This window comes from Rhipicephalus sanguineus, chromosome 4 (assembly GCF_013339695.2).
Source record: "Rhipicephalus sanguineus isolate Rsan-2018 chromosome 4, BIME_Rsan_1.4, whole genome shotgun sequence".
Classification (NCBI taxonomy): Eukaryota; Metazoa; Arthropoda; class Arachnida; order Ixodida; family Ixodidae; genus Rhipicephalus; species Rhipicephalus sanguineus.
The window spans coordinates 23,069,068-23,083,263 of NC_051179.1; positions in this window are offsets into that span (position 1 = coordinate 23,069,068).

The following is a 14,196-nucleotide window of genomic DNA, read 5'->3' on the forward strand; positions in this document are numbered from 1 at the left end:
CATGAAACCATGACACGCATTTCCTCAATGACATACAAGACGATGTATGCAGCTCTTTGTTGGCTGCTTCGTATTACATCGATTCCCACAATGCGTGGGATCTGCCGGCTTTTTCTTTTTCATACTTAGCGCAGTTCCGTCTACTCTTTCACTGACGAACAGAACCCTCTACAACTTCGTTCAATTGCTCGCGACGTTCTCAACAGCGGACGGTGCGTCGCTGTCGAACGCGAGTAAACTTGCCTATAGAGCAGCAGCAGCTCCAGCTGTGACAACGCTGCACAGTTTTGTCTATGTCAAAGAGGGCGAGGCATAACGCTATAGAGTGTTTGCTCTGCTCCCAGTGGAAAGAGGAGGTGCCGAACCCCCGGAGTTACGTGGCAATTACCTCGACAGCGCGGGTTCCTTTGTTATTCGGGTGTTCGTTGAAGCGCGGCGGCCGAGTTATTACGTCGTTGAGAGCGCACTTAGCGACGGCGCGCCTTGTGCAGATAGATCGCCATCTCCGCTATACGTCGTCCCGTGGGCGGCAGCTCGTCTCTTCTTCTGCACGAAAGAACTCTCTTGACGGGATGTCGAGATTTTGAAATGGAAGCGCAGTTGATCGTTTGTGTTATTGTTTACCAGGCAGTGCACGTCCTGGTTACCCGTCTCTTTAGGTTTTGGACGTAAATGGCGGGATACAAAGCATTGGCTTTGCGGCTTACAGCTGAGGCGTGAGTCATTGAACGAAACACGAAGGTGGAGAGCGCCTTCAGGTGTATGTGATTGCTCGAGCAGTGTTCTGGACAATAGAGTTTACTACAGAATTTACTAGAGGGAATTTCGGCGCTTGCATCGTTAAGCCACCATGGGAATGATGGGCAGTATACGTGGATTTCACTAACCTTCGTACTTGCGGATTCGAACGCATTTGTGACTATTTATTGTAGTATTTCGGCTTTTATTTCGTAGAAAAGAATGGCTAGTGTTGAACCTCGTGGGTTGACTTGAATTGGTGAGCCTAAAAGAGGTCAAGATGGTGAATTGTGACTGTCGAACTTTTGCTGAACCTCGTCGTGCCACAAAGCGGCTTCAAGCCATACGGAGCCGGAAGAATGAAGCTTAGACAAATCCATGTTCAGCTACCCATCAATCCCATGCCAGCTGAAGCGGCATGCGTTGCAGCTCTCATAAACACTAGCTTCACAATTCCCTTTACTGTACTATTATGAAACGGCATGCTCTGGACGACTAAGCCCTTGATTGAAGGCGTGCCTCGGACGATTAGGCTGTAGAAAAGCAAATGTATGGGAGTAAGCATACTTATGTATGACGCGGGTATATACTGCATGAGTCGGTATATTCAACTACGCACGAATTGCCCGCCATGGCAGCGCTGCGGTGATAGCGTAACGCAGCGTAACGCAGCGCTAAGCACGAGGGCGCGAGTTCGATACCCAGACAAGGCAGGCTTATTTCGATAGGGCTGAAATGCAAAGAAACACCCACGTGTCTCGTTTTCCACCAATTCCACTTTGAAATATACGAGAGAATCAACCACCCCAGTGAATTCCTGTAACACAGCAAACCTATACCGACGTTTCTGTCGATGACCGCGGGTCAGCAGTCCTCGAAGAGGCATGCTGTAGATATACACGAAAGAACCGAGAGCCTCTTTAGCCCGCGAGCAGCGGCGCAGCTGCGTGCTTGCGGAACGGCCGGTCCCGCATATAAATACGCTATTGGGTCCAATACCGATTTCCTATACCTCCGTATATCCATTTATACCGCGTGTACTCTTCGCGGCCCCATGTTCCCGTTCCCGCCGCATAACGTGTACCACTATACATCACAAGAGTTCACGCCGGCCGCCTTCGGTACCCGCGGCCATATATCGCCCGGCGTGGCGGCGCTCGCTGCGCGCGTGGCCCGTAGTTTAGTCGCGGCTTTTTGCGCCGCTAATCTCTAATCCCGCCGCGCAGCCGTGCAACCATGGAGCGTGCGCGTATCGCCGCGACGGCGAGATGACGACTATTGGGGAGAGCTCGCCGTGTGCCCAAGTTTCTTCCTCTTGTTGCCACGCGAAGATTCAGCTCGCATGTTCGTCGGTGGGTCCACTTCAAAGGGCGCCGCTTTCGAGGGTTCGCCTCGTTTTGTTTGTTTTTGTTGTTCGCTCGTTGTTGGTGGCTGTCCTCTTATTGCTACTTTTGTTCAGAGAAGGTTAGGGCACGCAGTCGCAGCAGAGAAACTTAGGATGATGTGTGTGTGTTCTAAACACGCGCGCACACACATACACACAAAATAGAAAGAAAGAGGAGGGGGGAGGTCGTTGATGAAGAGTAGCACGCATGTCGGCTGCATCTGTTTCTCGCTCCTACATGCCGACGCATGTAAAAGAAGCAGAGTACCTGCGCTATCGTGGCACTCTTTAAGGAAGAAAAGCGAAGGAAGAGCTAGAGTAATCAAAAGAAAAAGTCGTCTTATAAGGAATGCAAGCAAGCCCTTCTCATCTCTAAACGAACCTCTTGTCCAAGGAGGAGGAAAGAAGCGGTGAGAAACAGCACGCAGGCTTCGCTTTCCTTGCGCGTGCAACGGCGTGTATGTACATACACACAACAAGCCGCCCTTAAAAGGGGTTCATAAACTTGCTCGAGACTACGTTATCTCCGCAGGAATGCTCCCGCCGAAAGCTTGGCGAGGAAAAAAAAATTCTTGAAGAAGAATAGCCATTCTCCACTCCCTGTTTTCTTCATCTTAACAGGCTCGAACCAGAGAGGACGCAGAGAACACGATAGCTGGCCGCTCAATTTATTCACCGAGCGCCTGCGCGCACACTCACACGGGCCACGCATGCTCGGCATGTGAAAACACGCTCGTATACAGCGCCAGGCACGCGATAGTCGCGTTTTTCGTGTTTGTACATTGGCTCGCCATTCGTCCAATCTAAAGAAAAGGCGGCTCGCTATTGGCCCGCTCTGTTTGTCAGTGAATGCGTGACGCATCTGCAGGCATGTATATGCGGGAGCTCGCAATCAGTGTGCAGAGAGGACCCTTCCTTGTCAGCGCCTCGTCATGAGGGTGGTCTCACTTCGGTGATAAGAGCCTCTTAAAGGGTTGTGTGAACTTTAAGGTATTCGCGTGCGCACTCGCAAGGCACGTGCACGCTACGATTCCCCTATAAAAAACTGCCACGGAGAAGGCAGTTTCGAATTCAAGGGGGGCGATGGGAGATAATGGAGAGAGATGCGACGGCGTTTTCTATTCCGGAATATCTCGTCTGGTGGACTATATATCGCGAACGGTAATAGGACGGGGCCATTGAGATTATCAGGGAGGATGCGTGTTGAGGCCTGTAAGGACTTCGTTGAACGCCGAGGATTTAAAGAAGATAAATTGACCGAACGTGCGCAGTGCGTGGATATCGGGGATATCTGACAGCGTGACAGCGATACGTAGCCTGTCACTTGCATGCCTTATAGGACCTTTTAAGAGAAACAGGTATTTGGATCCCTTAATGATATGACCGAGGCGCGTGCCTCCAGTACCAAAGAGGTTCTGCGTTTGCACGGCGTGCAATTCGAGTTTGCGTGAGTGAACACTCCGAACTCCCTTATGGTGCATGCGCTCTGTAGCTCTGAAAAAAAAAATCTATGGACATTTTCGACAATCCAATACTCATATAGCCTGATATACCGTGTTACTTCGTGGTTCCTCGCGACTCAAGTGTATCAGGTCACCGCTGCAGTAATCGGTGCTTGTTTTATTAAGACGAAAGCCTTTTAGATGTCTCATCAAATGCGAAAAGTGACCGTCGGCGTCAACAGGAGTGATGCAAAAAATTCACCGACGATTACGATACTGCCTAATGCGAATTCTGAGCGCAGCTTCGTGTTGGGGCAACGCCGACTGTATCTCAAGTTTTGGCTTTCCGCAAGGTATCCACTACGCCTGAAATCATAATTTTTGTGAAGTAGGACAGCACCCACTACGCCATTATCTTTTTCTGCGGATAAACGAGGTACCCGCTACACATCTGTAAGATGTTATGTAAACCGGCCTCTGTTTGTATATTTAACTATGTATGCCGTTGGGCAAACTCTCGAAAAAAAAAAGTGCACTTCGTTGATGCTGCATGTGGCTGATAACGATGAAGAATTATGGCTCAGCACTTTGCAGTGGGTGGGTTAGCTTTGTGTGATGACTGCTTGTTATTTTACTCATCTGACACGCGTTAACCTATCTTACATAGGTTAACGAGATTCCTTGCCCGACATGACGGTTGCATAGGGTATTTTTGCAGATGAGTTTCAAGCATCAGCGTGGCTCTGTGGTAAAATACTCGATTGTCACGCAGAGGGCCAGGGTTCAAATCCCATTCAATCCTGGGTATTTTCCTCTCCTTTTATTTTGTCATGTAAATCGGTTACTTTTTCATGCCTATATGTCACGCCACCGACAACGATGGTGACGGGAACGATGACGCCGCTCAACGCAGGAACTGGCGCCTAAGAGCTGCGCTTTAAAAACAAAACTGTCAAGCTTTTGTCGGTGCCTTTACAATTTATCAATTCATTAATGAGAATAGAACTAGGTTGGCTCTGTCAAATACTCTTTCGCTAGCGAAAGTAGCTATGAATAATGGTAAGCAAGCTGCCTCTGTCAGTGCAATTTCTACTTGGAACGCTCCAGACCCTGATTTAAAAATTTTATTAAACCATTTTTGATCGTCCTTGAAAACATGCCTGCTCTCATCACATTAGTAAGTCTAGCATTCAGTTTTTGCAATGCCTCTATTGACGTTTTTCCACGTGTTTTTAGACTATTTCTGAACGAACCTGCTTTCTTCGCATCAATCACTTTTTTGTCTTGCCTATATTGATGTTTTTCTGCGTATTTTTATTTATTATATTTATGAATGTATAGTCAATCTATTCGTAAGCTTACTAAACATTTTTTGTACAATTTTGATAGGAGGTCCTCCCACTTTTGGGCCTTCTAAAAACGTTGCGCCTTCATATACGCATTGTATTTTGTGATTCTGTTAATAAACTTGAAACTTGAAACTATCTTATGCAACCCTGGCGGGTGCACGGCTCATCCCCAACTTCACTAGCCTACGTCATCGCTAAGACATTTCTTACTCATCAATTTCCTTTCTCTCTCTATCTCGTTTTTCAAGGTAACACAGTTATTCAACGTACGGAGCAAGAAAAAAGGGCGAAGTATTGAGGAAGTCAACAGTTAACACGGCAAACCAGTTAAGACACTGGCTAAGAAAGTAGTGGTTGTTTATACTTTGTAAACGCGAAGCTAGCTAGAGCTTCCACACATCGTCTGGGCCAAACTACTCCGAACCTCTCTACATTGCCTGGGAAAGTATAGGTCTGCTTATCTCATTCGGAAACACGACATACCCCTGCATGCCTTATGCCGAACTCTCTCATTTTCTGTATTCTTTCATTTCGCAGGCATCGCAGCTAGCCTCACACCACGTCCACTGCCACGGAGTCGCTTGCAACTAAAGAAACCTGCAGCTCCTGGGTGGCCCGTCGCCAGACAATCTCGACTACGAGTCGTCGTCGTGGTGGGCGACAGCGAATAAAATGTCGACCGCCCATGAAGCGACAGGGACCGCCCTGTCGTTTGCCGCGCACACCGCCATGCGTGCGACGCGATCGCCCCGGGCCATGGAGATATTGAATCGGGATATCCCCCCAACGCCTCCTGTTACCTATACCTCGATCGCCCGCTAGGTGGCGCCTGTCTCGGTCCGTCTGTGTCGCCCCCTTCTGGCTGCTATCGAAAGCGACGGCTATAAAGCTCAGTCCGCGGTCCTGCTCTTACACAAAGAAGCTGACCCGCCGCCGTGCGGCACTTTTAATTCTGCCGCCCTGTCATTTTTATCGTTCGCTACGCGGCGATGTTTTGGATAAAGGGGAGAACCAAGAGCGCGAAGGGGGGTAAGTGGGAGGGGGGGGGGCAGTTGCAGTTGGGGGGTGTCTCTGGAAAGTTTAGCGGGGACGCAAACAACGCTTTAGTGCTCGCTGCCTGATTTTCTCACGTCCACGTAGGTTAGTACCTTGGTGACGATCACTGTGAAGCTCAATTTTGCACGCCTTATAACCTGTAGGCTGGAGTATTGACCGCTAGGAATTACATAGTTGCTTAGAACGACAAAAAGTTTAGCTAGTTGGTATTGGTAGCTGCTCATCAGGAAAGAGAGAGAGAGAGAGATTCTTGTGATAGGGAAAGAGTGGGGAGGGGAAAATTGCACAGTGTATAGTAAGGTAAGTGACGCTCACAAACGCCAGAAAAGAGAAACCGACAGAGAGTGTTTGTTGTTGTCGGAGTTTTTGTTGCAGTGGTTCGTCGTGGTTGCTCAGCACGTATTAGGTGTCGCGCTGCGAAGCTCCAGGGCACCGTTCGGTTCCCGACCACGGCTTCCGCATTTTGATATGGGCGAAACACAAGAACACCCATGCACTTAGATTTAGGTGCATGTTTAACGAACACCAGGTGGTCAAAATTTATGCGGAGTCCCCACATACGGCGGGCTTCATAATCGTACCATGATGTTGGCAATGTAAAATCTCAACAGTTTATTATTATTATTATTATTATTATTATTATTATTATTATATTATTATTATTATTATTATTATTATTATTATTATTATTATTATTATTATTATTATTTGTTGTTGCCGTTGTTGTAGTTTTGTTCTCTCATCACTTGCGCCCGTGTCTGTCCGTGGTCGCATATATACTCAAAGAAAAAAAGAGTATTTGTAACTCCTTTCGGGGAGTCTTGACTTGCCACGTATATGACTCTCTTTAAAGAGACACGTGAACTCTCTTTGGATATCATTATACTCTCTTCGAAGAGTCATCTGATTCACAAGAGAGTTAACGTGCCTCTTTAAAGAGAGTCATATACGTGGCAAGTCAAGACTCCCCGAAAGGAGTCACACATACTCTTCTTTTTTCTTAGAGTGTACTCCGTTTCACACATCAGGTGCAACGCTGTTGAAGCTGTGCAAGAAGTTCGGTCACAAAAATGTACAACTCCACGCGTCTCGTGGTCGGCTTTAGTGGTTGCAAATGCTCGTGCGAGCAGCGAGCACGAGGCGCGTCACAATTTCTGCTATCGGACCCGTAACAGGAGCGTCTCAGGAACATAAAAGCACCGTTACTTTGACATGGTGAAATAATCGCCGGAGTTGTATACATAGGCGTGCGTACTAAGGTCTTTAGTGCGTACAACCCCCCCCCCCCCCACCCCAATTCCCCTAAGAATAAGAAGGGGCGCAAAGTCTGTCCCATACAGTGACTTAGTAGGGAAGGGGGACGCCGTGATGAACCTTCGCCCCCCCCCCCCTTTTGAAGGGGAACCCTGGGCACGCCTATGTTATTGACCTGAACCATTCAATGCACTATTCAGAATGGTTAAAACTGGCCTCATCCTTTCCCTCCTACTCACCTGGCGTTAGAACAGTAATGATGCATATACATCGAAGAATGCTGCGTACTGTGTAAATGTGTTTTCCCGAGTTGAAAGTTTATGCACATTCTTTTTCAATAGCGAATGGCAGGTGCTTTTTCACGATGTTATAAAGAGACATCGTGATAACACGATTATGCACCGACTGAAACTACGTAGTGGAGAATATGTATTTTTTAAATAGCAAAACTGTCAACAACGTTTACGGAATGTGATTTCAGCGGTCAGCGGGGAAAACGACGGAGGCTATCCAAAATAATGTATTCGTCGCCCCGCCTTAGGAAGTGGTTCCGATAGCGTTCCGCGGACCTTGGGGAGCGTCTTATTTTTTCTTGTGAGCTTCGAAGACTGCAGGGGACGGATCACTGCCCTCCCATAGTACAGTACGTAGTACTCTAAAGCGCCAACAATCTTTATAAACCGTTCCATCGGGCGAGGAGGACCGGACTGGCAACCAGCGCTTTCCTCCTTTCTGGCTTGTGCGCGAGGACGCGGAGTGTGCGGGCTGATGAGTGGCGTTTTCGAACAATATTTGCGTGTTTTAGGTCGACCTGCGGATTTTGTTCGCTTTTCTTGCAATGTTAGCCAGCGAAAGGTCAACAGAAAACCACTGTGTCGTTTTTGGTTGTTCTAACGACAAGAAAAAAAAAGTCACAGTTTCGCCGCAAGGGCGAAGCAATGAATGCGATAGCAAGTAACTAATGCTATACGAAGTGAGGCTCGCCATGGATACTCTCAGTTTGAACAGCGCTCCTGTTGCAGAGGCGGCCGAAGCATCGAAGGAAACTAGCGTGCTTCAAGTGTCGAGCTGTGACACTTGATAGCTCGCGCTCATCTTCTGTTTGTTCGTTTAGCGGCGTCCCTTGAGCTCGAGTGACTTTCATACTCTCCGTAACATGAGCGCGGACATCACGGCGAAAGCTTGAAACATTACTCTTCCCCTCACCACGAGAAAACCGCGCGAGCAGACAGCGGAAGGGCAGGTTCTCCCACGCGCAAATATAAGAAGAAGCGAGCGAGCTCGCCGACGACTTTTAAATGCGCCCGTCAGGCTCCTAACGCCATCTCGCTGGTAATGAAGAAACGCTTATTATCGCCTGCCGTCTCTGAGTCCGTCCAGCGGTAAAGGGTGTGTATATAACGCTCGCCGTTGGCTACGTGGAGGATCTGCGTTTCGTGGCTTAGTGGATAGCGCCACTCGCTGCGGAGCAAGAGGTGCCTGGTTCGATTCCGCGCCTCGGAAGCATTTTTCTGAATTATTCTTCTTTGGGGCTTTTATATATATATACATACTTATACATATACGGTGCATGACGGCGGCGACGGCGACGGCAAAATCCAGCCGAGACTGTCCAATAATTGCTATCGCAATAAAAGGGAACCGCTGTCTTATTAAGCATGCGACGTGCATCAACAAACGCGGAGCGTGTGTGCAGTTGCAAACTGTTCAAGGTACATCGTTTGTGTCACGTTGCAGGTTCTAAGTCGGCAAGTGCCGCAATATATCCGGAGTTCCCAGTGCTCCACGCAGTCAAACGTCAATCGAATATGGCCAGATTTGCGAACAAACATAAGCGGTCAAGTACGGTCCTGTCTGGTAATGTTCAAAACATCTAAGTATATCACTCGAGTAGCCACCTGAGTTGTTTTCGCTTCGTTTTATTATTATATTTTAATATGATGTATTTGGTCTATCAATTAGCTTCGTAGCTCGGCTCAACACGGTGGTCGCTGCAGGTGATGTATAGCGGTATTAGCACTGACGAGAAATCCCTCACTTCGCAGCGGGATAACCGGCACCATGTATTTAATTATTGCTCCATACCAGCCTTGTAAAACCCGTACATTCAATGAACACTACATCGAAAGGACGTGGCGAGATCTTTGTCGTGAGGTTGCAACTTCCGTAAGACAGCGGGTGTGTCGTGTACGATGAGCGATATGAAAACCGAATAGTAAACAAACAAAAATAAAAAGAATTCTGTCGCTCTGTGTATAGAACAACTACCTCAGGAAGACAAATTTTACGTGGTAAAGAACCGTGTCCGACAAGTCGCGCAATAACATACAACATAGTTAATTCTCTTCTAAGCGCGCTACAAAAACCACGTTGTTACGCTTGTCTAGTGTTTACTGAACTGCCAATTTTGCTGCTTAGCTTTGCGAACGACAGCAAGAATTTCGCAAGAACAGTACATCTGGTATAGGAAGTCATAAAAAAAAACGCGAATCGCATTCGATGCCGATCAAAGGCTCGAGCCCGGGCGCGCTTCGTGCCTCACCGGCAGAAGAAACTCTCTAACCATCTTCATCTTATTGCCGCCGAAATCCAGTCAAATATCACGACTCTTAAAACAAAAAGAAAAAATTACACCATCTCCCGCTAAAGGGGACCATGAGGCGATGCGAAGCCGGAGCACTTGCACGATCGCGTTCCGTTAGCGTTCGTTGGGCGTGCTACCGACCTCGCGTCGTGGAACGCGAAGAGAGACGCTACGCGCGTCGTATCTTCCATCTAGCCTGGCCGTTAGTTCTCACAGGGCGAGCGGGGAACGCGGTCGACAGGCGGGCGAGAGGGGGGCAGCGTAGGAGAGGAGAGAGAAGGGGAGGGGACGCGCATGCGCTCGAGCTCATCGCGGCGTTGCGCAGGTGAGAATTTCGGCATGTCTAGCCCGCGTTTCAGAGGAAGAGTGGAAAGGGGGAGGGGAGAGGGAAAGGGGAGAGGAAATGTGGAGAGGGAAAGTGGAGAGGGAGAGTGGAGAGGGGAAGGGGAGAGGGAAAGTGGAGAGGAGGTGTGTGGAGGGGGTATGCGCATGCGCAGTAAGGGTGGTCACGCCGCACACCACCACCACCACCACCGCCGGATTGAGCTCGACCTTAAGATACTTCGCATCTAAAAGAAGCGCACCGACATGTCAACATCAGCATCGTTTTCATGTACCAGCACGTACCTGTAAACAGCTCTAACTTCCTCCACACCGGTGGGCAATAAACGAGCGAGTAATAATTAAGCGATCACTTAAAAGTTTAGAAACAAGATCGGCAACTGTTTGTGAGCAACAAACAGATGCCTCGCCATGAAATGGAGGCTGCGTGTTCACGCACAACCGCATGTACGAGCGGTGCGACAGCATAAACACACCGTGAATGAAAACAACAACAACAAAGAAACTAAAAGATTACACTTCAAGAAAAAAATTCATTGTATACCCTGAGAGTGGCGGAACTTGCTTGCCGTGCTAGAACGAGTCCAAATATTTGAGGTGGTTTTCCAACAGACAGCGCCGAAAATATATGACATCGACCACTTGCAACACGTTCGCGCCGCCGTATATTAACATCATTGACCCTCAACGGATGAAACCTTTTCAGGACGTCTCACAGACCCATTGTCTACGTAGACCGCATCTCTCGATACGAAATTCAGCGCGCCAGAACGAAAAAAAAAAAAAAACCGACTGCAACTGCAGTCGCACGCATACCTTCCATACAAACGCGGAGCTTTGCACATGCCAGTATGTTACCAGACCAGAGACGGCGCCGCCCGCTAGGCAATATGGCGGCGCCCACGAAAAAAAAAAAAAAAAGGTCTATAAGCATACTCCCCTGAACTGTTTGTTGTTCACAAGGTCCCTTATGCATCCGCATAAGACGATTCGAAGGCGAAAGTCATCTTCCTCTTTATTTCTCTCAGTCGATGTATTAACCCTCCCCCGCACCTCTCCGAAAGCTTGCTCCACCTATAACGTGGTTTTGCAATGCCTCCAGAATGGGAGGCATTGGAAGTTTTATGCACCTCACCTGGTTTTGCACTGCCTCCGTGATCGGCCCACCTTTGACCAAGCGACGATGCCATGTGTAGACGTCGTCATGATGACTTCACACATTTTGGCGATCTGTGAAGTCATGATGTCGTCATAAGGTGAGGTCATCACGTGATGATGACTTTTTGCATCACCCCTGTTGACGCCGTCGATCAATTTTCGCGCTTGATGAGGCATCTAAGGCTTTCACCCGAATAAACTTCCCTGTGTGAAGTGTTTTCCGTGCCAGGATTTTATGCCATGTGGCGTACTGCTCTCATATATATGGTAGAGTACATATTATAAACACAATCGTCTTCGCTTTTTTTTCGGGGAGATGTACGGCTCTCCTGTATATAGTGCACATTGTGCTCTGCATTGTCTCCGTTTTTTTTTTTTTTTAAGAATACACACGGGACAGCTTACCGCTCTCCTTTAGAAAAGTACTTGCCGTACACAAAATCTTCGCCGTTTTTTTCAGAGAGAATAATCCAGATAAATTTATAAAAATAATTGCTAGGCCTTTACATGGCAAAACCACGATGTTATTGTGAGCCACGCCGTGGTGGAGGGCTTCGGAAATTTCGACCACCTGGGGTTCTTTAACGTGCAGCTAAATCTAAGCCCACGGGCCTCTAGCATTTTCGCCTCCATCGAAAATGCGACCGTCGCGGTCGGGATCGAACCATGCGACCTTTGGGTGAGCAGCCGAGCACTGTAACTACTGCGCACCATTCAGATACCTTTCCTCTAAACACCCAAACTTGGCAGCTAATTCCAACAAATCTATACCTTTTTTCAAGCGAAGCTTGTTATGCAGTTAAAGGCAGGGGTCGTAACGTTTTCAGCCGAAGGGCCGAGTTGCATGAAGCTGCCACGGCGGCGGCCGCACGGCAAGTCGTGAAAGGGGGGGGGGGGGGAGGGGAGGGCTTGTCATTGCAGGCAGAGTAAAAACATTCTGAGCGTGAAACAGTGCGCCGAGACGGGACCGAAAACGAAAACATTCGGCGAATTGACAATAATGTACAAAACTGGAATGAAAAAATCTGTTTATCAGGTTGCCGACCACCGATTAAAGGTATCGATGGCGGCGGCGGCGTTGTACTCGCAAAACGGCGAGCATACAGAAATCATGGCCCTCGAAGGTGCGCCTGTCACACGCGTATCTTTAATGCGCCGTTTTCCAATAACTGATGCTTTCTCGATCGCGTGATTGTCGGCGACCGGCCGTTTCTGATATGGCAGTCTGATCTTTCATCAAGGTGACTTGTCATATCACGTTGCCACATTTCATTGTTGCCTGGATATGAACGCGTGACCGTCGTTGTTGCCCGTAGCGACTGTGTTGCGCTGCTAAGCATGAGGATGACGGTCGAATTCTCCGCATGGAGGAAGAAAACAGTTAGGAGGGAGCATTGTGCAATGCGATAGAAAGAAAGAAAGAAAGAAGAAAGAAAGAAAGCAAGACGGAAAAAAAGAACAAAAGAAAGAAGGAAGGAAAGAAAGAAAGAAAGAAAGACGGAAAAAAGAACAAAGAAAGAAGGAAGGGAAAGAAAGAAGAAAGAAAGAAAGAAAGAAAGAAGGAAAGAAAGAAAGAAAGAAAGAAAGAAAGAAAGAAAGAAAGAAAGAAAGAAAGAAAGAAAGAAAGAAAGGCAGAACGGCAGGCACGCACACGCCCACATTTTCTCGATAGGAAAAGGGCTCCTGAATTTTTTCAAACAACGCAGTGCTCGAACTGGGTTATACCATGTTGACAATTTATTTTTGTCCGTTGGCTTACGCAACATTGAAACCTGAAAGCAAAGATTTCCTACACGGCCAAGGCAGAGGAGAGGTCCTGTCAAGCACTTCGACGAGATTCAACGCGACGACGCAGGTGGTCTTGTTGCGCGTTTATTGATTCAACGTCTCAGTCGTGATAATTTGCTGTATTTTTTTTTAGTGTACGTCGTGTACGTCCGAATGCACTGCAACAATGTGACCGTCACGCAAGCCGCATATTACGTTTCGGACGTAAGGCCGTCAGCAAACAAAAAAATGACGGTCTTTCCAAGGCTTTACAAATCCCTCTTCTCCTTGCGCAGGTCCGCGAGGAATGCGCTGCCTGAATGTAAAAACGAAATGAAAATAGTCACACATCTGTTCACCTGCAAGCTTGAAACGCGAAGCTATGCAAACGTGCGTTCTTAGGTCCCGGTTTTCCTCATTTGCATGCAGCATTACTTAACCGGCAGTATTGATCTGTATTTGCGAAGGCACCTGTCGTTGTTATTTTCGCTTCTTTATTATTTCCTTCCCTCTCTTCTTTAGTCTGTCAATCCCGTTCCCCATCCCCACACAGAGTAGCATGCCAGCGGTATAATGACGCCGGCAAAAATCTCTGTTTTTCCAATAAAGAGTCTCTCTCTCTCCCTCTCTCTCTCTCGCTTCTTTGAAATAAAAGAACACGTACCTCATAGCTGAGTTTTCATTCTATATAGGACGTGGCTGGTATACTCGCTACGTTGTGGACCCGCCGCATTAGGCTATAAGAAACTGGATTTGCCTGTGTTGAATTCTGATACCTCTCCGAAGCTCTCTGCCCATCTCACTCACTCACTCACTCACTTCACTCACTCACTCACTCACTCACTCACTCACCTCACTCACTCACTCACTCACTCACTCACTCATCACTCACTCACTCCACTCCCCTCACTCACTCACTCACTCACTCACTCACTCACTCACTCACTCACTCACTCACTCACTCACTCACTCACTCACTCACTCACTCACTCACTCACTCACTCACTCACTCACTCACTCACTCATCTGTCTAACTCCTATATCCTATTTCCTAATTCCCATCTTTTATTCCCGTTACTTCCAGTGGCACCAAGCCGTGCTCCCTCATGGGTTTCACACAAT